Here is a 24,380-nt window from a genome sequence, read left to right on the forward strand (position 1 = left end):
ATAATATTTGGCATGCTACATTTGTAGCGCAGACCACCAAGCGCTACGCTAATTGTGTAATGTGGCTGCTGCCATTCTTAGTGAATGGCAGCGGTATGACGCAATTAGCATTGATGCACCTAGATGTGGCACGGCACGACTCATTGACAGTCTGGCACCCTATCTTAGCATGTGCTAGCGTTGTAAATCTGTAAATCATCAGTTATTTCTAGGGATTCGAACTGTAAAAATTAATCTCCAGGTGGATGTGAAGAAAGAATGTTTTATAATATCAGTATTAAATATTAAAAGTTATGTTTCAATATATGTACTCATTGAATAATAAGGGTTATCTTGCCTTTTGACAACTTGCAAAAAAAAAATAATGATAAATTCTGGCTACTGACCATTTAATAGGACTGGGTGAGTCATGCATTTTATATGATGTCAGTTACAGATATTAATACAAATCCGGTGGAAGCATTCTAGAATTCTGCGGCAGACACATATTGCAGTACATTCCTCGGCAGCTTTATGCAGTACAAGAAGTGTGTTGAGTTTGTACAAGCTTATAACAAAATGTACAAATCATAAAAAAACCGAGCCGAGCAGAATCCATTCAAGGAACTCTGTAAAAATGTAATGGACTGTAGAGAAATTCTGAGTTTGACTGATGTGAGATGTGGGACTTTATCCAGGTAAGAATTCATGCTGCAGTGAGCACAGATGAGGCAGATGACCCGGACTAGGGCCAAACTGTTTACCAGCAGATGTGTTTTTGAAAATCTTTCTTAACTGGTCATGGCAGCGGAAAATACCCTGCTGTTAAACGCATCTGCAATCCACCGCTCTCCCAATCCACCTACAAAAATTCTGACCTTTAAAAAAAAAAAAAAAAATGATGGAGTAGCTGGTGTAGATTTTATTTTTTTTTTCCAAAGCAATGAATCTGTCTATTTTAGGCTTCAAGGCAATTACAGCCCTTTTGCTCCCTATTTCTCGTCACTTTTAAGTCTCATTCTGGCCACTCTGAACCCTTCAGCACTTCTTTGTGTGCAATCACTCGAGTCAAGATCTGTGATTTCTGATTTGCAAATGACATGTACATTTCTTGGCTGATGGCTGTTAAGGCAGTTTGCAAACCCAAGGCGATAAACTGCAGGGATGCAGTCAGTCAGGCTGCTGTTACTATAACATTATCATGCAAATGAACAACATTTTGCTATTGTTTAAAATGCTGTCAAAATCGCTGGATGCATTTTTCTGATATGAGAGCACCTTGTTTGCTGGATCACAATCTACTATTTTGATTGGGCATAAACTTGTGCACTCATAAAGAAAATTCATTGGACTGTTTTAACATAGTGAACCAGATTTACTAGTAATGTCTGAAGGCCCATTTAGACACAACGATTATCACTCAAAAGATGTCTTTTGAACGATAATCGTTGTGTCATTTACAACGCAAGATGATCGCTCAAGATGAGCGATCACCTTGCGCTGCGAGCGGAGGATGCAGAAGATAAGCGGGGTGTCACCGCTTGTTTTCTGCATCCAGCTGTTCTCCGCTCCGAGCGCCCGACTGTTATACAGCCGAGCGCTCAGAGGGGAGGATGCAGAAGGCAAGCGGGGTGTCCCAGCTTGTCTTTTGTATCCAGCTGTTCCCTACTCCAAGCACCCGGCTGTTATACAGCTGAGTGCTCGGAGCGGAGGATGCAGAAGACAAGCGGGGTGCTCCGGCTTGTGTTCTGCATCTAGCTGTTCTCCACTCGGAGCGCCCGGCTGTTATACAGCTGGCGCTCTGAATGGAGGATGCAGAACACAATAGGGGTGTCCCTGCTTGTCTTCTGCATCCAGCTGTTTTCTGAACAGAGCTCCCAGCTGTTATACAGCCGAGCGCTCCGTGCGGGGTATGGAGAACAGAGCTGGACCGCTCTGTTCTTCATACCCAGCCTGTCATCAGGGAGCGGGATGCAGCTGAAACAATAGTATCAACTGTATCCCACTGTGAATCCCTGATAAGGCTCATTGTTGTCTCAGTATGCTGAAAGACGACGATGAGCGGTGGCTTAACGAAAACTGCACGGTGTCAGTGCAGTTACACACAACGATTATCGCTCAAAAGACGGCTTTTATGCGAATTTTGAGCGATAATCGTTGTGTCTAAATTGGCCTTTACAGTTAGACAAAGCAAACTTGGACCACATAGTCTTAGGCCTTGTTCAAACGAGGCGCGTGAAAAAAGTGCTACTATAGGAACCAATGGGTTCCTATAGAAGTGTTCATATGAGCGCTTGTTAGACTCACTTAATTAGCGCATCTAACAACGATAGGACATGCGATGGCAAACTCGCATGTCGACTCCGTGGTGCATGCAACGATAGGACATGTTCTATGTTTGCTGCGTGCTTTCCATAGGCTCCTATGGGAACCTTAAAAGCAAGCAACACACGCCTCGGAGCATGTGAACGGACTACTTCACGTAGCTTGAAGCAGCTGTTTACGCCATCTTTTCAGCACTGTAGCAGCGCTCTTTTCTTGCTGCTAACAGCGCGAAATCAGCGCTCATCTGAATTAGGCCTTACAATGCACCAGATTTACCTTAGTACTTATGCTGGATGATAAACCTAGAGCCTGTTTATACACATTTGTCTAACTTCATATCACTTATTAGTTAGCTAAGGGTGCTAAGCGCCCGACAGCCATCCCAACGACTATCACTCCTATGCTTTCACACAGGAGGAATAGTCGTTCAGTGATTGGAGGTAGAGCGAGCTGGGGATCCCTTCTGGCCGTCCGCCTCCCTCCATAGAGAACAGGCAGTTGTTCGGAGATGAACAGCTTCCTGTTTACACTGTCACACATTACTTGTTTCATTTCGGTATGTCAACATTTTGGCACAAATACTGGTGTAAACCAATGCTTCACTTACACAGGTCGACTGTTGGCTAAACGACTGCACGAGCGCTGACGTCACCGCTAGTTGTTAGTGCTCGTGCAGCGTGTTGCTCACTTCTCATTCAGCACTTTGCACGCAGCGAGACGCGAGCGAGCCAGCGAAAATTTTTATGCTGGTTGAAAGTGAGCGACATACAAAAAGTAAACAAATAGTAAATGATGGCTTTGCCTTTAGACGTAACAATTATCATGCATTTTTGTGCATTTGAACGAATTTTGCGCGATAATTGTCCTGTGTAAATGGACCCTATGGGTACTTTTACACAGGATGTCTCTTGCCAAAAAACAAAATGATTACTCGTTCTGTACCCTGTTGGGTCCCAGTTTTACATGGGCTGACTATTTTGTTGGACAATGTTACATTTAGGCCATGCCCTTTTACACTAAGACATGCCCCACTTTCAGTAGTTGCAAAAAACTGTCCAAAAGTGCCTAAAACTCATTAAAAATTTGGTGGACGGCATGCATTACAGTTTTTGGGCCAGTAAACTGGTGCATTTTCAATAGCTAATTTGCCCTGGCAGGTCAAAGAAGTGTGGAAACCTGACAGAAGCGAAGCATTCCTGGGAAACCCTTGTTGTGTGTGCGAGCATTATCATACTGAAAACTGCCTATTGGAGGCCCTGACATTAACAACAATACATAAGGCCACAAGATTTACGGCACATATTGCTGAGCTGTTAATGTTCATCATATTACATCTAGGGGTGACTGACTGTTGTATGCAATGGCTCCCCCAGACCAGACCATCACATCAGCAGCTAGGGAATTGTATCACTCCATAACAAAGGTAGGAATTAAGAGTACACGACGAGACCACCATACTCAAATGCAACCATCATCGGCGTACATAGGTGCGCACATAACCACGCATCTATTAGATCCCTACGGTGTGTTCACATGTCCGTGTTTTACAGGCGTGCAAACATGTGCACCTGTAAAAGATAGGACATGCATGCACCGCATAGGTCCATGGTGCGTGTCAATATTCCCCGCAGGGAGTCCCCTTATTACTGAACACTGTGACAGCAGTGTTACTGTGTTCAGTGACAAGGGAACTCCCCGTGGGGAGTAAAGAATCCCCTGTCACAACTGTCACAGCTGTGGCAGGGGATCACGATGTTCTCCCATTTATTTCAATGGGGCCGTTGAAAGCAATAGATTGCCGGCACCCCGCAGTGATTTTCGGGGAAGGGCTTTAAATATAAGCCCTTTCCTAAAAATCATTTCTATCTGATGTAAAAAATAAAAACAAATACATACTCACCTCTCCGCCGTTGCCGGGCTCAGGTGGGCCTAGCCGCTTGGGTCCTGTCACTGTAATGAAGTTCTTTCAGCAGGCGGGGATTTAAAATCCCCGTCAGCTGAAAGGGATGCATTGGATTGGCTGAGCGCTCAGCCAATCACAGGCAGCACTCAACCATTCATTGAATTTATGTGTGCCTGTAAAACACGGACATGTGAACACATCATAGGGAACCAATGGTTCTAATAGATGCGTGGTTATGTGCGCTCGTATGTACGCACATAAACACGCTCATCTGAATGCACCCTAAAGATGATATAGCTTCAGTACCAGTCCATAGCAGTCCAGATGTCTCATTCACGACACCACTGAAAACTAAGGCGACAGTGTTGGGATGTTGATGGCAAGACACCTAATGGGTGCTATGACACAAAGTTTATTTCTGATTAGGTGCATGGAAATGATCCAGGCAGAGACAATGTTCTGTAAAGAAGATGCCATCTATGTCTGGATGGTGGACAATGAAACTGTTGGATCTGCTCGCACTTGCCAGCAGATCAAATGATTCTCTTTACTGGCGGTCTGTCTGGGTCATCCGGAGGCTGTTTGCTATGTGTCCATGCCCTCACATAACCACTGCTCCCAACACCTCCTAACAACTTGGTCAAAATAGCCTAGATGGCAGGCAATTCGAAATGACCATCCTGCTTCTCTCATTCTAATGATGCCCCTCCATCAAAGTCTATTAACTGGGCAAAATGTTTTCGAGTGTGTCGTAGAGGCATGTCTAGCAGTAAACGATCTCTCAACAAGAGGTACACTACACCAAAGTAGCTTCCAAGAGCTTTTTTTATAAGACAATAGGGGAAGCACTTTTACAGCCTCTGGTGGCAAGACCCACGACTGTACTCAATTACATATCCGTCTGAAACATACTGTATATACTCGAGTATAAGCCTAGTTTTTCAGCACATTTTTTTATGCTGAAAAAGCCCCCCTCGGCTTATACTTGTCTCTGCCGGCGGTGTGGCAGGCTGATTTAATTCTCTCCGCTGTCATCCCCCGCCGTCCTCTTTGCTCGGCTATGTCATCCCCTGCCATCAGCGCTGTGTAAGTAAGACCTGTGATTGGATCAAGCGCCGGCCAATCACAGCTGGTGCTCGATCATTCACAGCCAATCCAGCTGCTTTAGAATTCTCCCTGCTCGGCTTTCAAATCCCCTGCCGTCATGCTGTGTAAGTAAGCGCTGTGATTGGATCGAGCGCCAGCTGTAATTGGCTGGCGCTGAATCCAATTACAGCGCTTACTTACACAGCACTGACAGAGCCAAGCAGAGAGGATGGCGGGGGATAACAGCAGGGAGAATTCAAGCAACTTGTCGCACAGACACAGAAGCCAGCTGGGAGGTGAGTATGGAGGTTTTTTGTTTTACCTAGTATATACTTGAGTATAGCTCGGCCTATACTCTAGTCAATACGTTTTCCCAGTTTTTTGTGGGGAAACTTATTGTCTCGGCTTATACTCGGGTCGGCTAATACTCGAGTATATTCGGTAACTGCATGTCGATTTTTGCAGCCATCCGAAATTTCTATCGGGGTGCATTTTGTTTGCCAATGAGTGTATTCTACTAAAGGCTTTTTGATTTAACTTGTTTTATCTGTTTCTATTAGTTGTAAGTTGGATGACAAAAGCAATGGGATAGAATAACATCTAAAACTTTACACAAATGCATGTCGAGTATAAAATGACACATTTGAATACCAGAAATTACTACATTATTTGGTGGCCCGTAGTTCACTTTAATGCCACTATAGAGTGGAACCAAAAATCATATTAGTCCTCAGGTCTCCTCTCAAATTGTTTTGGATGTATTTGACAATGAAATAATAACTCATGCTGAAATTATACGTCGACAGATCATTGCAGTATTTTATTAGACTGGCAAGAGTTCTTCCTCGCCATTTTATATTTAAGTCTGAATTGGCAAAGCGTGAATTATATCCTCACACCTATTTTTATCATAGCACATTCTCTCATACAAACAGTTATCTTTTACCCAAAAATTGCAAAAAAGACATCAACTCATACAAGTTCTCTCTTGTGAGTTGACACTATTCTACTGGTACAAATGTATTTAGCATCAGCCATTAACCCTCTTAAGACTACTCAGCTATCTACATATTTTTCACTTTTATTCAAATACATATTACTCATCATTAGGGCTCAGTCAGACAGGCATTTTAACATGCAAATTTTTGTACGCAGAATGCAAACACACAAAAAATTTGCGTGACTGGCACAGGTGTCACGCAGAAAAAAACGCACTTGGTCACGATTTTCAGCACATAAAGTGCGCTGCCTGCCAGGGGTTTCACATTTAAGGAATCCCCTGCTGCAGCTGTCACAGCTACAGCAGGGGATTCCTTGAATGTGAAACCACAGGATGCTGTCACATCCAGGGGTTTCACCTTTGGTCAGTGGGGCCGCTGGCAGCAGCTGCAGCCCCATTGACATACAGAGAACATTGCGGTCCTCTGCTACAGCTGCAACAGCTGTGTCAGAGGATTTCTTCATCTCCGCAGGGAGTCCCCTTGTCACTGAACACCGTGAAAGCATTGTCCATTGACAATGGGACTTCCCGAGGAGATAAAGAAATCCTCTGCCACAGCCGTAACAGCTGTAGCAGCGGATCGTGATATTCTCCCATTGAAGTCAATGGAGCCGGCGCTACAGCTGGCTCCATTGAAAGCAATGGGCTGCCGGCAAGCCCTGCAGTGATTTTCGGGGAAGGCTTTAAATATAAGTCCTTCCCTGAAAATCATCCCTAAAATGTCTAAAAAATATAAAAATATATATACCCACCTCTCCACAGCTGCCGAAGCTCAGGCATGTCCAGTCGAGTCTTCTCCTGCACTGCTCTGAAGTGCTTTCAGCAGACGGGGATTTTAAATCCCCGCCTGCTAAAGGGCTGCCTCTGATTGGCTGAACACTACGACCAATCAAAGGCAGCTCTCAGCTGTTGAATGTCAGTTGAGAGCTGCCTGTGATTGGTCCCTGCGCTCAGCCAATCACAGGCAGCACTCACCCATTCATTGATTTCAATCAATGGCTAAATTCAATGAATGGGTGAGTGCTGCATCTGCTTGGCTGAGCACTGTGACCAATCAGAGGCAGCTCTCAGCTGTCATTCAATAGCCCCCCCATGACCCCAGCCGATCAACTGATCGGGCGCCCGCTGTCAACATCGCAATGCCCAGGGATTGGAGCAGAAGCAGTTGGCTCTGATCAGTGTAGTAGTCGTTGTTTGTAACCACTACAGCTGTCATTGATTTCAATGAGAGCCACACCTGCAATTACAAACATCGGTCACTACAAAGGGGTTGGCGCCAACTGCTTCTGCTTCGACCCCTATGTATTGACACTGAAGGCGCCCAACTAACTGATCAGCTAGGATCCCAAATGGTGGACCCCAGCTGATCAACTATTGATAACCTATCCTAAGGGTAGGTCATCAATACTATTTGTATAGAAACCCCTATAAAAGTATAAAGCACAAATCATAATAAAAATACAGTATATGGCATGCTTGCTAAGCACAGCCTGATTCTGGATTTTGTGTTTTAGCTATTTATGGGGGATTTTTATATTCTAGATGCTTTGGACCAATAAAAAAAATGAATTTGAAGTTGCACATACCTTAGTAGCTATAAGAATTTAGTGTCAAGTGGGAGCGGGCAAAGAAATTTAATTTAGATCTGCCACAACATGCAATGAAAGTTGTAGAAAACGAGTACGTAGTCTAGTGTTATTGGAAAAAATTGCTTCTACGGTTGAGTTTCAAAGGAGTAAAAAGAAGCAATAATTTAAAAACTTTCCTTCTCTTCCTACCGCATCGCTACAGGATTTTATTTGATGTTCTAATTATATCAATATAGGGTTGACAAGTCCCCTTTCAAAATGGCAATAGACAACAGTTAAGGAAAATGATTATCATGTATGAAACATTGTACTGCTCTTTCAAGCCCAGACATTAAAATGTACAGTGAACAAGTGAACATATTAAATCTGAAAGTATCTGAAGATTTCAAAGTTTTTTTCTGTTTCTTGAAAGATATTCAAAATGACTTTTTGTTATAAATGGATTAATTAGATTTCCTTCTGCCTGATGAAATAGCATCTACCACGATGAAAAATGCATTTCCGACACATTTCATCTTTTCCTGCACCATCAGGAAGTGTTATGAGGTATTGGTGTTTTAGTGGTATGCAAATTTCATAAACTTCTTCTTCAAATTCTCTTTAAATGTAGCATTGAAGTGTTTCATCTATGTGATTTTTATTTAAAACAGCAAGCAGAGATCAATGGGTAAAAGGCAAAGAAATAATTGATGTGGGAGCATCTGAATAGAGTACCCATGCCTTTATAGCATTACTGTATGCATCAACAGTCCATAGACAGACATCTCACTCAGTGCCAAGCGAGGAATTCTATATTATTGTGCTTAAAAAAGACTTTTAGGCTGTTACATCAATGTTAAAAGAGGCATTTTAAATGTGCAACTTTTCATTGCATATTAGCGTATAGCTTCCAGCTTGCTCTGAGGGTTTTGGAGAGTAGATAACTAGAGCAGTTGAAGGTATAGAAATTCCGGTGAGATTTCTAAAAAATAGTACTGAGATTGGCTGAATACAGAAAAACATCAATGTAATATTTGGTAAGCAAGAAAATTGCACGCAAAGATCCCTAGTTATGAAAAGCAAATCAATGGAATAGTGTTAATACTTCATATATACTATCCTGCAAAAAGTAATTGGAAAACTGAGCAAGATTTAAAAGTATTTATTTTCATGCGGTAATGCTTAGTGGAGCTTCCTTTCGCCCTAATGACATTGGATACTCCCCATGATAAGCTTTTTACTAAAGCCTGATAAACTTCAGCTGGCATTTCCCTCCATTCATCCTGTAAACGTCTGTCAAGTTCTCAGAAAAGATGGACTTTGTTCATATGTCATGCCCCGATGTTGAAGTTCTTTACGAAGATGTTCAAGGGGGTTAAAGTCACGGAACATTCATGTTCTCAAACCAATGTAAAACAATGTTGGATATGTGAGAAGACTTGCTGTGTTGTCGAAAGTGTTGCTGACCATTCCCAGAGAATTGCCACTATGTCAGCAGCAAATTGTTGTCTAGAATGTCAACCGCTATGTTCATGGTTCTGGCCACTAGAAACAATGGACCAAGACTACATAACACATCCCCAGATCATAACGAAACATATTTAAAAGTTAGCCCAACACTCTCAGGCAAAAAGCATCCCCCAGGAATCCTCCATACAGGTATGTCCATCTGATTTGAAGATGGAGTAGTGTGATTCATCACTCCACAGAACATCCTTGCATTTCTCAATGTCAACAGTCTAATGACGATGCTGCTTACACCACTGTAGACAGGCCAATGCATCTTCTTTGAGAGAACTTGCCAGACATGTGCAGGATGAATGGAGGCAAACACCAGCTAAAGTGTATCAAGCATTAATATAAAGTATGCCAAGGAGATTATCTGATTTCATTAGGGCCAGAGGAGGCCCCACTCATGGCCCAACGATTATCGCTCCAAATTTGTTCAAACTATTGCATATGAGCGATAATTAGTGCGTGTGAACGCTGCTATTGTTCACTCTTCACCTGAACAATGATTTTAGGGTGAGCTTAAAATCCATCGTACTGCTAGAGACAGATAACAGGGACCCTATGCTGTATTCTGCACGGGAGACGGAGATTATATTGTGTTCAGTCGACAGCCCATGCGAGAACAATGGAGCTGTGTGCAGAGCTCAGACCACATCCTGTGCTCTGCAAACAGCTCCTGGAGGCCATTTCACACACAATTAAAGCTGATAAAGTGCTAATGGACAATAGTGTCCATTAACACTTTATGCAAAATGATCGCTAAAACTGTCAATCTTCCAATTGTTTGAAAGATTGTCTTTTTGTGTAAGTAGGCCTTACGTATTAACATAAGTAAATAAATACTACTTTTGATTCTTGCACAGGTATCCAAATACTTTTGTTAAGATAGCATATATAAAATTCTAAATTTTCCTTTACCACCCTTAGTAATGTATCTACTGGGCTTGGTTCTAGGAATTAGATGATTTATCAATCAGTGTTAGCATTAATTCAGCTCTTGGGCTATTTGAAACATTTAAAGCAATGTTGAAATTGTATAATAAAATATGAGAGGTTGCTTCAATAAGATAACCCATTTCCTTATGTCATATTGTGCCTGCCCCTGCAAGAGAGTTGCAAATAAAGAGTGGCTCTTACATGCTTGGCCATTCATCTGAATAATGAGCAGGTAATATCACATTTTTCCTACTGCCACAACTATCCCTGGTGATATTCTTTAATTACTGTGCCACTTTCATTCCAATAAGTTTTTGTCATGTGACATGGGCTAAATGGTCACCAAAAAAAGGGTTAAAAAGTTAGGGCTACTTTACATGAGCGTGTGCGTCTTTACATTTGCTTGGACGCGCCGTGAATTCGCATGAATGGACGATTTTCCGGGACCAAGTCCCGAACTTAATTAATGTTTTCTTGTCCATTCACACAGCTGGGTGTGATGTTTTTGTGAGCCCGGAAATCCCTTACTCTGCATAAATCCTTGGAATTACTTCAAATGCCTAAATAGAGGCACCTGTAAGCTTTTCACAGTGTTGGACTCTGCTAAACTGCCCCCCCCCTCCCTTTTTTTTCAGCTCCCATAGGAGTCTATGGGAGCCACCAGTGTATATCGGTCGAAAGTCAGAACCAAAACTATCTTTTTACCCTGCGTATACTAGCAGGCGCGGATTTCGGTCGCGTATGTTCCATTTTTTATGGTGCAATATTTTTACCCACTGCAAATTTGCCCATTGGAGACCAATGCTTCAGATGGTCGCGTATATCGGCCAGCCGTGAAAACGTGCCTACATAGTTGTATATATACGCTAGTGTGAATAAAGCCTAAAGGCCAGGTAGACGAGCACTAAACTCACTGATTATAAGTCACCTATACTTGAGCAAATTGCTCAGTGTAAATAGGACCCTAGGTCAAGCGAAAAGCTTGATCAGTATCAAACCAAATATTTAGAAGGGAATGCTGCCTCAAATAGTGTCCTTCATACAGAAACTAGTAATTATTAGGAAATCATAGTACCAGTGTTACTAGTGGCACAATGCGCACACAGCTGTGCTACATGACATAGCAGTCACAGACACACCTGTGCTACATGCCATGTGCCTGACAGACACAGCTGTGCTACATGCCATATGCCTGACAGACACAGCTCTGCTACATGCCATAAGCCTGACAGACACAGCTCTGCTACATGGCATGCGCAGCACAGACACAGGTTTGGTACATGATATGCGACTGACAGACATGACATGCGCATGGTACAAACACAGCTCTGCTACATTATATGCATGTGACAGACACAGCTGTGCCGCAGTACATGAGCATGTTACAAAGTCAGCTCTGCTACATGACACGCATGTCACAGACACAGCTGTGGTACATGATATGCGCCTGACAGACATGACATGTGCATGGTACAAACACAGTTATGCTACATTATATGGGCGTCCTGGAACACACAAAGCTCTGCTACATGACATGAGTGTCACAGACATGGCATGTTGCAAAGTCAGCTCTGTTACTAAATGACATGCACATCCCAGACACTGCCCTGCTAGATGACATGCGCGTAACAGACAGCTTTGGTACATGACATGCGTCTGACAGACATGACATGCACATGTTACAAACTCAGCTCTGCTACATTACAAGCATGTCACATACACAGCTTTGGTACACGACATGCATGTGACAGGCACAGCTGTGCTACATGACCTGCACATGTTACAAACTCAGCTCTGCTACATGAAATGCATGTCACAGCACAGACACAGCTCTGCTACATGACATGCGCGTCACAGACACAGCTGTGCCACGGTACATGTGCATGTTGCAAACTCAGCTCTGCTAAATGACGTGCGTGTCATAAACACAGCTTTGCTACAGGACATGCACCCATGCTGACTATACACATTACACACAGCACATTAGACAAACAGCCACCCACAGCTCTACTACATCCATCCTGATTACCACACATGACAGACACAGCTCCTGGATACAATGATGAGCCCCGGGTCATGTGATTCCTGACTCCACCTACACAGGTGATCACATGACGGTCACATCATTACAGGTCCTGGTAGTTTCTGTTGGCTTATCTAGTATACAGTACTACCAAATTCCAGAATGGCTTCTCCCACAGCAGTGACATCACCATAGGTCCTTCAGCGCACCAGATCTCTGTGATGATGGTAGGTCAGTGTCTCGTGTCAGGACCGCTAATCTGTGGTGGTGGTAGGTTGATGTCTCCTGTCAGGACCGCTGATCTGTGGCAGTGGTAGGTCGGTGTCTCCTGTCAGGACCGCTGATCTGTGGTGGCAGTAGGTCAGTGTCTCCTGTCAGGACCGCTGATCTGTGGTGGTAGTAGGTCAGTGTCTCCTGTCAGGACCGCTGATCTGTGGTGGCGGTAGGTCGGTGTCTTCTGTCAGGACTCTCAGTTTTGTCTGACACAATAATGGCTGATTGTATTCTCAGTGTGTTAGGACCAGCTATGACGGCGACAGGGGGCGGAGCTATAGCAGCACAATGGGGCGGAGCTATGGCAGCACCAGGGGCGGAGCTATAATGACATCGGGGCAGAGCCTGAGAATCACTGACTTATATACATACATACTAACGGACAAGTGGTCGTTAGCAGTTTGACATCATGAGTGACTGATTATTGACTTTGAATTATGTGCTAATGTGCTCTAAGCAGTTTTTTTTAGTACTAATGTATTTGGTATGGGCAATATCAATAGCCAGTACAGACAATGCAAAACACAAATTTAGGGTACCTTTACTTCGAGCAACTATCATTCAGGATGGTTCCTAAGGGCGCCTTCACACTGGCAATAAAATTGCGCAATTTTCGCGAGTGAATGAAAATGCAGAATTAGGAAACCAATGATTTTCAGTGGTTTCCTTCACATTTGTGATGTTGTGAAGAAAAAATCGCAGCATGTTCTATCTTTCTGCGTTTTGTGTTTTTTTAATCTCCCATGCTTCCCTATGGAGCTTCCTTTTTATCGAATCGCAAAGCACAAACTTGCGATTTTTGTATGATGTGATGCGTTTTTGACATTAAAAAGTCGTATTCACTTTCGCATTAAAAAAATCACGACAAAATCATGCAAGAAAAATGAGAAGATTTCAAGTGGCAGTGATGGTTTTGCGAGGAAAAGCAGCGTTGATGCTCAAAAATCATTGGGAAAAAGTCGCAATTTTGCCTTGATTTTCTCGCTGTGATCGCCAGTGTGAAGGAGCCCTAAAGCGCACAAATGACAGTTGTTTGAAACAACTATTTTTTAGGTGGGCTAAAAAGAAGCGACTAGTGAGCAATTAATCGCTTGCCACCCTGTTGCTCGCCATGTTCACAAGGAACAACTGTTGTTTGCATTAGCATTGAGGAATTATGTGGAGGATTGTTGTAAAAGCACCTTTAGTCAACACATCCAAACAGTAAAGTAAATGTGGATGTGCATGTCTGCTATGCAAGCAAACAAAAAAATGCGGCAGCACTCTGCGATTGCTAAGACATATGCAAACACTGAATAAACTGAATATCTTAATAATGCTATAATTATTATATTTAATACGCTATATTTAAAAAACTTTGTTTTTTCCATTGTACATTTGAAAGCACAGGGGCTCCCATAGTGTTGCACTCCTATCTGTTCAAAGCTTTTTTTTTAAATTAGAGCAGAGTATGACTGGATCCTACCTGCACTCAGGAACTGATTAGAGGCGGCTAAGCCTTAGGGCTAATGCCCACGGACAGATTTATGCCACGTTCCCCGCAGTGTAAATCCTCAGCAGAATAACGCAACTATTAGGTTCAGTCCAAACATGCAGGATTCTGCCACGGATTTATGCCATAGGAAAAAAATCATATTCTATTTTTCTGCGTTTTTCTGCAGCGGTAGGCCTCCATTAATGTAGTATTAATGGAGACTGCGGTAAAAACGCGGTAAAAGTGTATTTTGTTTATCCATGCGTGATTCTTGTGGTGTAAAACTGCAGGTGTATCCCTCTCCGTCCATGGGCAGGTGGCCTAAAAGTCAACTAAAAAAGATCTGCAATGCTTCTTAACAAGGGGTGCGTTAGGGATGTCCGACACACTGTGGTGCTGCTACTTTATATTTTAATGCCTGATATTTTTGACCTCTTGTAAGAAATATTACAAAAAAACTTGCCCTTTAAAGTCCCATTTAGATGGGACGACAGTCGTCTAACCGACTGCATGAGTGCTGATGTCACTGTTAGGGCTTGTGCAGAGGATTTAGACAGTCAGAGAACACCACTGGTTTGCGAGATTCTCACTTGATTCTCGCTCAGCGCTTCACCTTCTATGTGAAGCATTGAGCGGGGAACATTTACATTGAGCGAAAATCCCGCAATCTAGCTATATTTTTCAAGCTGACTGAAGGTCAGCGATAATGAAAATTGAACAGCACAATTACATTTACACAGGACAATTATCGCTCATTTTTGTTTGTTTGAACGAATTTTGAACAATAATCGTCCCGTGTAAATGGCCCTTAAGTTAAAGAGCAGTTTTACTTGATAGGCAGAAGTTTGCAAGGTAGCTCAGGGGCTCAGCTGTCAGCCCACTGCTCAGCATCATCATATGTCATAGCATTAGGAACTACTGCTACCTATCCATGTCTGGTGGCCACATGCAACTCAGCCTCGGAACATGTCAGAGAGTCACTGTCTGACTGTCATGCTACAGACAGTGACTGGGGGCAGCACTAGAAGGTGTGATTACAGAGAATAAGTCCAGTGGCAGACAGTGCTGCAGTGGTACAATGCCAAACAGAACTTCATTAGTAACTACCAATTGTCCTGGTTCTGAGTGCCTAGGTGTTGGAGTCACTCTTACACACAAACTTGATAGTGTTACGTCCTTCACACGCATGAACTGGTAAACTCCGGCGGAACACAGAGACAGCAAATATAACTAACTGACTGGCAACCAAAACACGCACTGTACATACCTGCACACATAACAGATGGAATTGCTAAAGAATGTCCAAGGTATTGGTTCATGAATTGGCCAAGTCACTTAAGCCCGCAAGCCCACAGCATGGGTCCTCATTGTCTCGTGGGTCCCTACTCTAATGAGAAAACTAACCCCACGAAACCTGCCTGAAAGCATGGCAATTGCCCACAGAAGGTAAACGATCCAAAGCAGGATAGGACAGTTCACACTAACACAGCATGGAACGCATACACAACTGATCAGAACACATCGCAGCTCACACCCTCAGAGCAACAAGCATGAATCCAAACACAAGGGGGAATGAGGAACAGCAGCTCCCTCCACCCAGAGGGCTGATATTTATATGCAACAGACCGGTGATGATTGGCTGACTGGAGAACACCACACCCGGCCAGCTTAATCATCCTATGCCAGTTGAAATGTGCTCCTGGAAACCCATAGTACTACAGGTCCCAGAAGCACAACCTAACAGATAGGTTCTAATGCAGAGCATAGACAAATCATGTTCATTTAAAAATATATATTTTTTCATTGATATTTTTAATTTGTAGTATCAAAGTTACTTTAGTCCAAGTCAAGCTTGCACATCCTGAGGGCCTGGATACAGCCTTTGACTACATCACATTTAACCAGGGTCTAGGGCAAGAAGTAGGTATACATACACACCTATAGGGCTTGCTTACACTGCTATAAATTTATGTGTTACTGCCATATTATTTTTTTCCTGGCAAAAACTGCATGTTTTAAGCAAAATATATTCTACATAGAAGCACTTTTGAAGATTCATTGACCAGAGGAAAGCACTCCATCCCTCACATTTTGGTTGCCAGGCGAACATAGGCATAAACGAGTGTTTCTCAATGGGATTTTCCAATTTAAAATTATTAGTGGCAGTGGGGACACAAAGTGTGGGGGAAATGTAAAAAACATACATACTCATCTGAATGCAAATAGGAAAAACAAATGAGCATGCTCACCTCATCTGCGCTTGGAATCCCATGGCTTCAAACAGTCTATGAAAAAGCAAAGGGGATCCAGTACCGGTAGATGAATAAAAAAATGACTTAATTGAATATGCAAATATAAAAACATGAAGCATTCACACTAGTGAAAAATGGCAGACCAGCAGAGATGGAAAATAAAGGACTGGGTCCTTTTTGATCCAGTGAGATCACCATTGCGCACCATAAAAAAATGTTGTGATACATTGGAGGGGTTTTGGGCCGTGCTACTAAAATTATCATTTACATTTTTTAGAGGAATTTTAAAAGATAGATGCAAAATTTTCACCAGGAAATCGCCCACTGTAGCTAATATTTTGTAACATCTCTTGTAGGTTGTACAACTACGAAGGATTGTTTTTTTTGGTGGAATTGAACGGGTTAGGTCAGTTTTATATCTCCATTAGAACCGCTGGTTGGAGGTTCTATTGCAGATCTGGCAGCAAATACTGGAAGAAGAAGCACTGCATGCAGTGCTTTTTCTTCCATCCCAAAGCCAGGTAGTTTGGCAGAAAGCTGGGAGACCCTGTTATAGTCAATAATGTCGGCCCGGCGCTCTTTAGCTCCATCCACAGATGGAATCGTTCGGCCATTGGGATTCCCCTTTTTTGCTACGTTCAGGAAGTAGGAAAGAGAAATCCCCAGTGCAGGTGTGAAAGCACACTTAATAAACCCATTCAGGGTGGTATTTTGAGAAGGACCCCCTCTTAACCAAGAGGTTTTCTGCACTCTCAAATTATAAACATTTTTTTATTCCTTGGTTACATCTACTAATGATTTGATTTTACATTATTAATAATCCTTTTCCCAAATTTGCTATGTGTGTTGAATACTATGTATCCTTGTATGTTTTAAATTTGTTTAGAGTCATGTGATTGGTACAAGTGAGAGGAGTTTCTTTTTTGGCATGTATAGCTCTGTTTCTAGTGTATTCAGGAGGGTCATGTCAAGGACTGGAGTCCGGGTACAGGAAGTCCCTGGGAAACTGCCCGCAACCCCTGTCTCTACCTACTTGCCCCCCTGGGCTAACCCCCAGGGCGACGGTCCCTATACTGCTCTAGGGATGTGGGGCAGGAGTCAGAATATAAACAAACACTGACAAAAAACACAAAGTCTGATCAAGTAATCCGGCTCGGTAACAGGAGGGTACGCAGTACAAAGGGTCAGGCGAAAGCAAAGTCAGAGTACACACAGTACTCAATCAGGGAGTCAGTCAAAAACAAGAAATGTGAGTGCTGCAGAAGAACAAACAAACACTGGCAAAGACAGCAGTTAGCAGAGGTGTTTAAATGCTGTCAGAACTCCCACCCCATCAGCTGATTGGGGCGGAGAGTCCTGACAGCCACAGGAACCAATCACGGGGTGCCGGGAGAACCAGCCCCCTGGCAGCAGCATAACTAACCGACAGAGCCAGCCGCCGGGAGTCATGGCAATGGGACAAGGCACAGGGCGGCACCCGCCGTGCCCCTAGCAACTCGGCAGCGTCCAGGATACCTGCAGCCAGGGAAGGTCACAAAGACCGGAGTCCCCCTGCCTCGCACTGCCGCATTCCAGATGCAAGGGCCCAGGTTATGAGAAAGGGCGTACAGCGATAAATGCGTTGACCTGGTGCCTTTTTTTTTCTCTGACGGCTTGCTTTTTTTCACTTGTGTGAATGCTTTATGTTTTTATGTTTACATATTCAATAAAGTCATTTCTTAAATTCATCTTTTCATGCTGGTTTCCCTTTGTTTGCTTTTTCAAATGTATATTCCCCTCCCGCTGCTTGGTTGCTTCCCCATCGCCACTTACCGCCACTCCGGTTCTCTGTTTACTTCAGTGGCAGCGGTCACATGGGTGGCCTCACCTGTTAGATGCTGTGGTGCCAGAGCACTGAAGTGGTAGTCTAGTATCCCACTGAGTATATTTCTTTTCTACAGTTTTAGGCATGGGGGGGCTCAAAAACATATAAAATAAATAACTCAGAAAAGCCCTTTAATGCTTAATTGAAAGCAAGGCAAAAAAAATTCCACAAGGACTGCTTCATTTTCGCTTCTTTATTTTTTCTTTCTCCACCAATTTTTTTTAAAATGTTTAGAATCTGAAACCAAATGAGAATCTCAACCAAAAAATCCTAACAAAACCCCACACTTGGCAATGAAATGACTTCCAAAATCAAAACATGAATGTATGTGAACATCTTTAATAATGCAAGAAAATATCAGTTATATACAATAAACAAAGTAAACATGTAACTATTCTCATTGCAATGCAACTTTTTCAGTTGTTTTCTCATGGAGAAACCTAACACTGTTCAATTCTTATAATCAGCACACAGAGATTTGTCTTGCTTCTCACAAATGTAGTCTATTTAATCTCCTGTAGTGTGGGAAATTATGTTCAAGCTCTCTGCGCAATGGTGTCCATAGTAAGTTATGCATGTAGTGACAAGTACATGCCATAAGGTCTCAGGATTATATCCGCAATGTGTTGCTGCTGACTGTTGATCAAAATAGGCTTGAAGAAAAACATTATTTCAGGTGTGAAAAACTGTCACCTTTATCAAATAATTTTCTTGCATTTCCCCTAAGCCATAGAAGCCTATTTAAACTCAGAAGGTTAAGTTTATAACATTCATTACGACTGAAAATTCCGTTCACACTAGCATGATGCTCTCTTTACAATGTGTTACATTAAAACTACATTACGAATAGCCTTTTGAAAATTGCATTCTGCGTTGTCATTGATTAGACCTTATGTTTTTGTTTAATTATACATGCTTGGAATAGAATGTGTAGCTTGCTAAATGAATAATATGTGTGTAATTATTGGCACGTTACTTTGAGCTTTAATGCTTACTGTAAAACACGCTTCACTGCATCAATATGTTTCAGAATAGCAGTGTAATGAAATAAGTATAGTTAGTGTCTTGTTGAAAAAAATAAGATTTATTCACAAAGAGAGCTGAAAGACCTCCTGGCCATTTACTATGTATAGAGATAAAAGATCGTTATTAAAGTCTTCAGCATAGCTCCCAGAAAGTCACTTAACGAAAATCTCTTAGAGAGGATTGGTTACTTCCATGCTGGATGTGACCCAAGGAGATGATAGAAATAAGCCAAGCTTCACTTCATTCCCTAACAGTGGCCCATAACAGTAAGTGCCTTAGTGGCATATGGGAATAGAAGCAAAGTATGGTAAAAATACCGCTAATATCTCTTTCAAATGCTTTTATGAATTGGGAAAAGAGAGTAAAACACAGTAAATGTCACAAAAGATGCTACGTAGCGTTTATATGGAGGGAGTTTAGTTTATTTTCTTATGTAGCTTGTATTATAAGCAAGACGTAAGTTGGAAGAGATGTTGCTTAGAGCATCTCTTGCCAGGCAGCAGATATCAGCCAAGGTCAAGTAGGTGGGTGCATCCATACCCACATAATGGCCTCCTGTTCTTCTGTTTAGCTGGGTTGTTTTATCTTATACACTTATGCAAATGTGCGCTTCTGAGTTTCCTTGGCCATTTAGATGTGTTGAGTGGCGTTAATGTTCACTCGCCAACACAATTCTTTCTATTCTTCTGTAACATATTGCCCTCACTCGCTTCAAATAACTTTGGGCATAATTGAAAGTTCAAATCTACATTAAAAAAAATTACTATTTTATTATTTTTCCAGCATTTTTTTATCAATTCATGTCGTTCAAGTTATTTCATGTCTTTTTTTCTACATGGTTTAGCCCCAATCCACTGCTATCTTCTGTAATGGGAAACCTTTAGAACTCTTAATTTAGCAATAGAGAGGAATGAAGAAAAAAAGTCACCTGAAAGTATCTATAAGATAAGCAAAACAAAGTATCAAAAGTTCTTCAACATATTATGTAAACGTTAAAAGTTGAATGTTTTTCAATAGTGTTCTTTTTCTTTAAATAATGAACATGTGCATATCCATGATCACAGTGAAATAGCTTCAATCACATATGGAAACTCACAGATCTTTCAAACACATCTTAACACGGATTTTTAGCCAGATGAAAGAGAAACAGTATTAATATTAAAGATCCTATTTTGTCTCAAATAGTATTATTAACCATTGTAAGAGAATGCACATTACTCCTGCATATATCACTGTGAAATTCCATCTCTTAATCACCGAGCGGAAGCCGAGAACAAAAGTGGCATGTCTGCTCCCTACCATGCTCTTTAACAAAGCAAATGACATATGTTCAAATTGTATATGATGTGAATTTTTCTTGGAACCGTGTGTTAACAATGAACTTGAGAAGGTTAGCTCCTTCTTTTAATCTCATCTAACAGATTACTTTCTTAAGTTAAGAATTCAATAATGCGTCCGCCTTTTAATGTGAAGAGGGTGACCTTTTATGCTTTAATATTAATGGCACTTAGGCTTAAATGATCATCTGAATGTGTAGTAACTATTATGTTATGTGCATAGAAGCACTTCTTGAAATAACCAGTACAGACAGATAACTTCATCGAGTATTTAAGTAGGGGAAACACAGAACACTTCTCCAAAGATCCTCGTTACTAGCGGCATTGTGTATTATACCTGAAGGGACATTTGTGTAGCTACACAACCCTTCTTCCAGAAACAGAGAAGGAATTCTTTAACCGTTTTCAATTGTGCAACATCACATATATTTAATATGGAAGCCTAATTCAATCTGTTGCTATATCTTCTGCGGTGCGTTCTTTACAGTCCTTTTTTTTTTCATTTCCACTCTATTGCACTGATGGTGGAAAAGCTTTTTTCATGGTTTATTTAGCAGAAAGTCATTTTGATTAGCAAAATGAGTAATACTTTACAGCTGTTTGCTATTTCTGCATCTGTTCTATCAACGGGTGAAGCGACTGGAATACTATATCGGCAGGAATGGCAAAAACCATTGGATGAAGGTGTATGGTGCGTGTTATAACACGTGAGTATATATTACCTTAATCCTTATGCGTCAGTGACGTCTTTCCAACACATTGTAAAGGTATGTATTATACAGTGCCTAAAAAAAGGGTGGTGATAAACAGTTTATGTTACTTGGTACTTGGCACTTCCTGGAACATCCAGATGGCGAGCGAAATATGTGACATGTAAAAAGTATGAAAAAAGCTGGATTTTTATTTAATGCTAAACCTTAAAATGGTTACAAAGCTAGTTACCCCATCCAAAGCTGTCAAAATACACTTCATGTGAATTCTTGAAATATAGACTTTATTAAGAGAACACATTGCCAAGTTCTGTAACGACAAATAGAAATTGGCTAAATGGGGATTGGTCTCAGACTGCTGTAATGAAACAGCTAAATAGAGATATTTTGTAGTTTTATGATGAAGGATATCGTAATAACTTCACATAGCAGTTGAGATTTATTGCATTTAGTAGGACCAGTAACATAGTAATATAGTGTGTAAGGCCAAATGAAGACAATGTCCATCTAGTTCAGCCTGTTTATCCTCCTATGTTTTTGATCCAGAGGAAGGCAAACAACCCCGAGAGGCAGGAGCTAATTAGCCCTTTTGGGGGAAAAATTCCTTCCCTACTCCCTAATGGCAATCAGACTAATCCCTGGATCAACCCCTAATAGTTCCTACCTGCCTGTATACCCGGATTAACAATTAACCTAAGATTTATATCCTGTAATATCCTTCCCCTCCAGAAAGACATCAAGTCCCCTTTTAAACTCCACTATGGATTTTTCCATCACCACATCCTCAGGCAGAGAGTTCCACAGTCTCACTGCTCTTACAGTAAAGAACCCTTTTCTGTGTTGGCGATGAAACCTGCTTCCTTCTAGACGTAGCGGATGCCCTCTTGTTACAGTCGCAGTCCAGGGTATAAACAGATCGTGGGAGAGATCCTTGTATTGTCCCCTCATGTATTTATACATAGTTATTTGATCGCCTCTTAGCCGTATTTTTTCCAGGGTAAATAATCCCAATTTGGATAGCCTCTCTGGGTATTCCAGTCCCTTCATTCCATGCATTAGTTTAGTTGCCCTTGTTTGAACCCCCTCAAGCACTGTAACATCTTTCCTGAGCACCGGTGACCAGAACTGTACACAGTATTCCATGTGAGGCCTGACAAGGGCCTTATATAGTGGGAGGATAATGTTCTCGTCCCTCGCCCCTATTCCTCTTTTAATGTAGCCCAAGACTTTATTAGCTTTTGCAGCAGCTGACTGGCATTGGTTACTCCAGTTTAATCTATAATCCACTAGTACCCCCAGGTCTTTTTCCATATCACTTTTCCCTAGCAGTACGCCATTTAGTGTATATTAGTGACATCCGTTTCTGCTGCCCATGTGCATAACTGTTACGGCACTCTGACCCTCTGAGCGCCAGGTGGGGTGCCCTGAACTTCCCGCACCCCACTGTCCCTGCCTACTTGCCTCGACCCTGGCTAACCCCAGGCGGACAAATGGACGGCGGTCCCTACCCTGGCTAGGCACCTGGCGACTACCCAAGATGGAACTACCTAACAGGGGACCGAGTGCCAACAAAGGAGGCAGGTGGAAATACCAAACAGGAAAATGCTGAGCACTAGACCTAGCTAGGGAAAGGAAGCTGACGAGCAGACTAGCAGACTGACTGGAGGGAACTGCAGACAGAACTAACTAGGAGCTGACAGAACCAATAACTGGCAGTGAGCTCAGGTCACTGCCAGACTTATAACTGCAAGACTCCGCCCAGGGGCAGAGAGTGGGAGGAGCCAACTCCCCCACTCACAGTACAAAAGAGAGGAAGGGACGAAGGGTTTCAACAGGGGCTTGTGGAAAACCCTATGCACTTTCCATGCGGCCGGCAGCTCAAGTTCGTAAGCGAGCGGGTTAATTACCCGCGTGATGGTAAAAAGACCTACAAAGCGCTGCGCAAGCTTTAAGGACGGGACCTTCAATCTTAGGTTCCTGGAAGATAGATACACCTTCTGACCCACCCTGTAAGGTTCAGAAACTGAGAGGCTTCTCCCACTGCGCAACTGCATGCGAGACCCCACTACCTCCATTGGCTCCGGAACAGAGACAGGTACGGAAGAAGAGGGAACAGGACAAACGAGCTCCCTGACCCTACGGGCCTGTCTATCCTGCTTCCTAGACCTGAGCCTCCTATCTGCCTTCACCGCTAGCTCCATAGCCTCCCTTACGGACCCGGGAACAGGATGGGAAATCAACAGGTCTTTTACCGCATCCGAGAGGCCCTGCAAAAAAATGTCTTTCAGAGCGCTATCGTTCCATGCAGTATCACCCGCATAGCGTCTGAAGTTGGAGCAATAATCCTCCACACAAAGCGACCCCTGATGCAACGCCAACAGCCAGGAAAGCGCCAACCCCGCTCGGTCCGGTTCGTTGAAGATACCCCCGAGTTCCTGAAAAAATGCGTCCACGGACTGCAGGCAGGCGGAAACCTCGGGGATGGAAAAAGCCCAGGTCTGGGCAGAGCCCCGCAGCAGGGACATTATCAGCCCGACCCTCTGAGCCTCCGACCCGGAAGAGCTGGGACGCATCCGAAAAAACAAGCGACACGCCTGTTGGAAAACAAAAAGCTTGTTCCTCTCCCCAGAGAACACCTCGGGAAGAGGGCACTTGGGTTCGGGACTGGTTGAGGCGTCCGGCCCCTGCGACAACCCCCGCTGCTCCTGGGCTGCCATGCGAGCGGACAAATCCTGGACCACCGGCACCAGGGCTTGCAGCTGGTTCACGAGGGAGCTGATCGCCTCCATGGAAAAAACAGTTTAAAGGGCCAGTTATTATGTTACGGCACTCTGACCCCCTGAGCACCAGGTGGGGTGCCCTGAACTTCCCACACCCCACTGTCCCTGCCTACTTGCCTCGACCCTGGCTAACCCCAGGCGGACAACTGGACGGCGGTCCCTACCCTGGCTAGGGACCTGGTGACTACCCAAGATGGAACTACCTAACAGGGGACCGAGTGCCGACAAAGGAGGCAGATGGAAATACCAAACAGGAAAATGCTGAGCACTAGACCTAGCTAGGGAAAGGAAGCTGACGAGCAGACTAGCAGACTGACTGGAGGGAACTGCAG

Source organism: Eleutherodactylus coqui, chromosome 3 (genome assembly GCF_035609145.1).
Source record: "Eleutherodactylus coqui strain aEleCoq1 chromosome 3, aEleCoq1.hap1, whole genome shotgun sequence".
Classification (NCBI taxonomy): domain Eukaryota; kingdom Metazoa; phylum Chordata; class Amphibia; order Anura; family Eleutherodactylidae; genus Eleutherodactylus; species Eleutherodactylus coqui.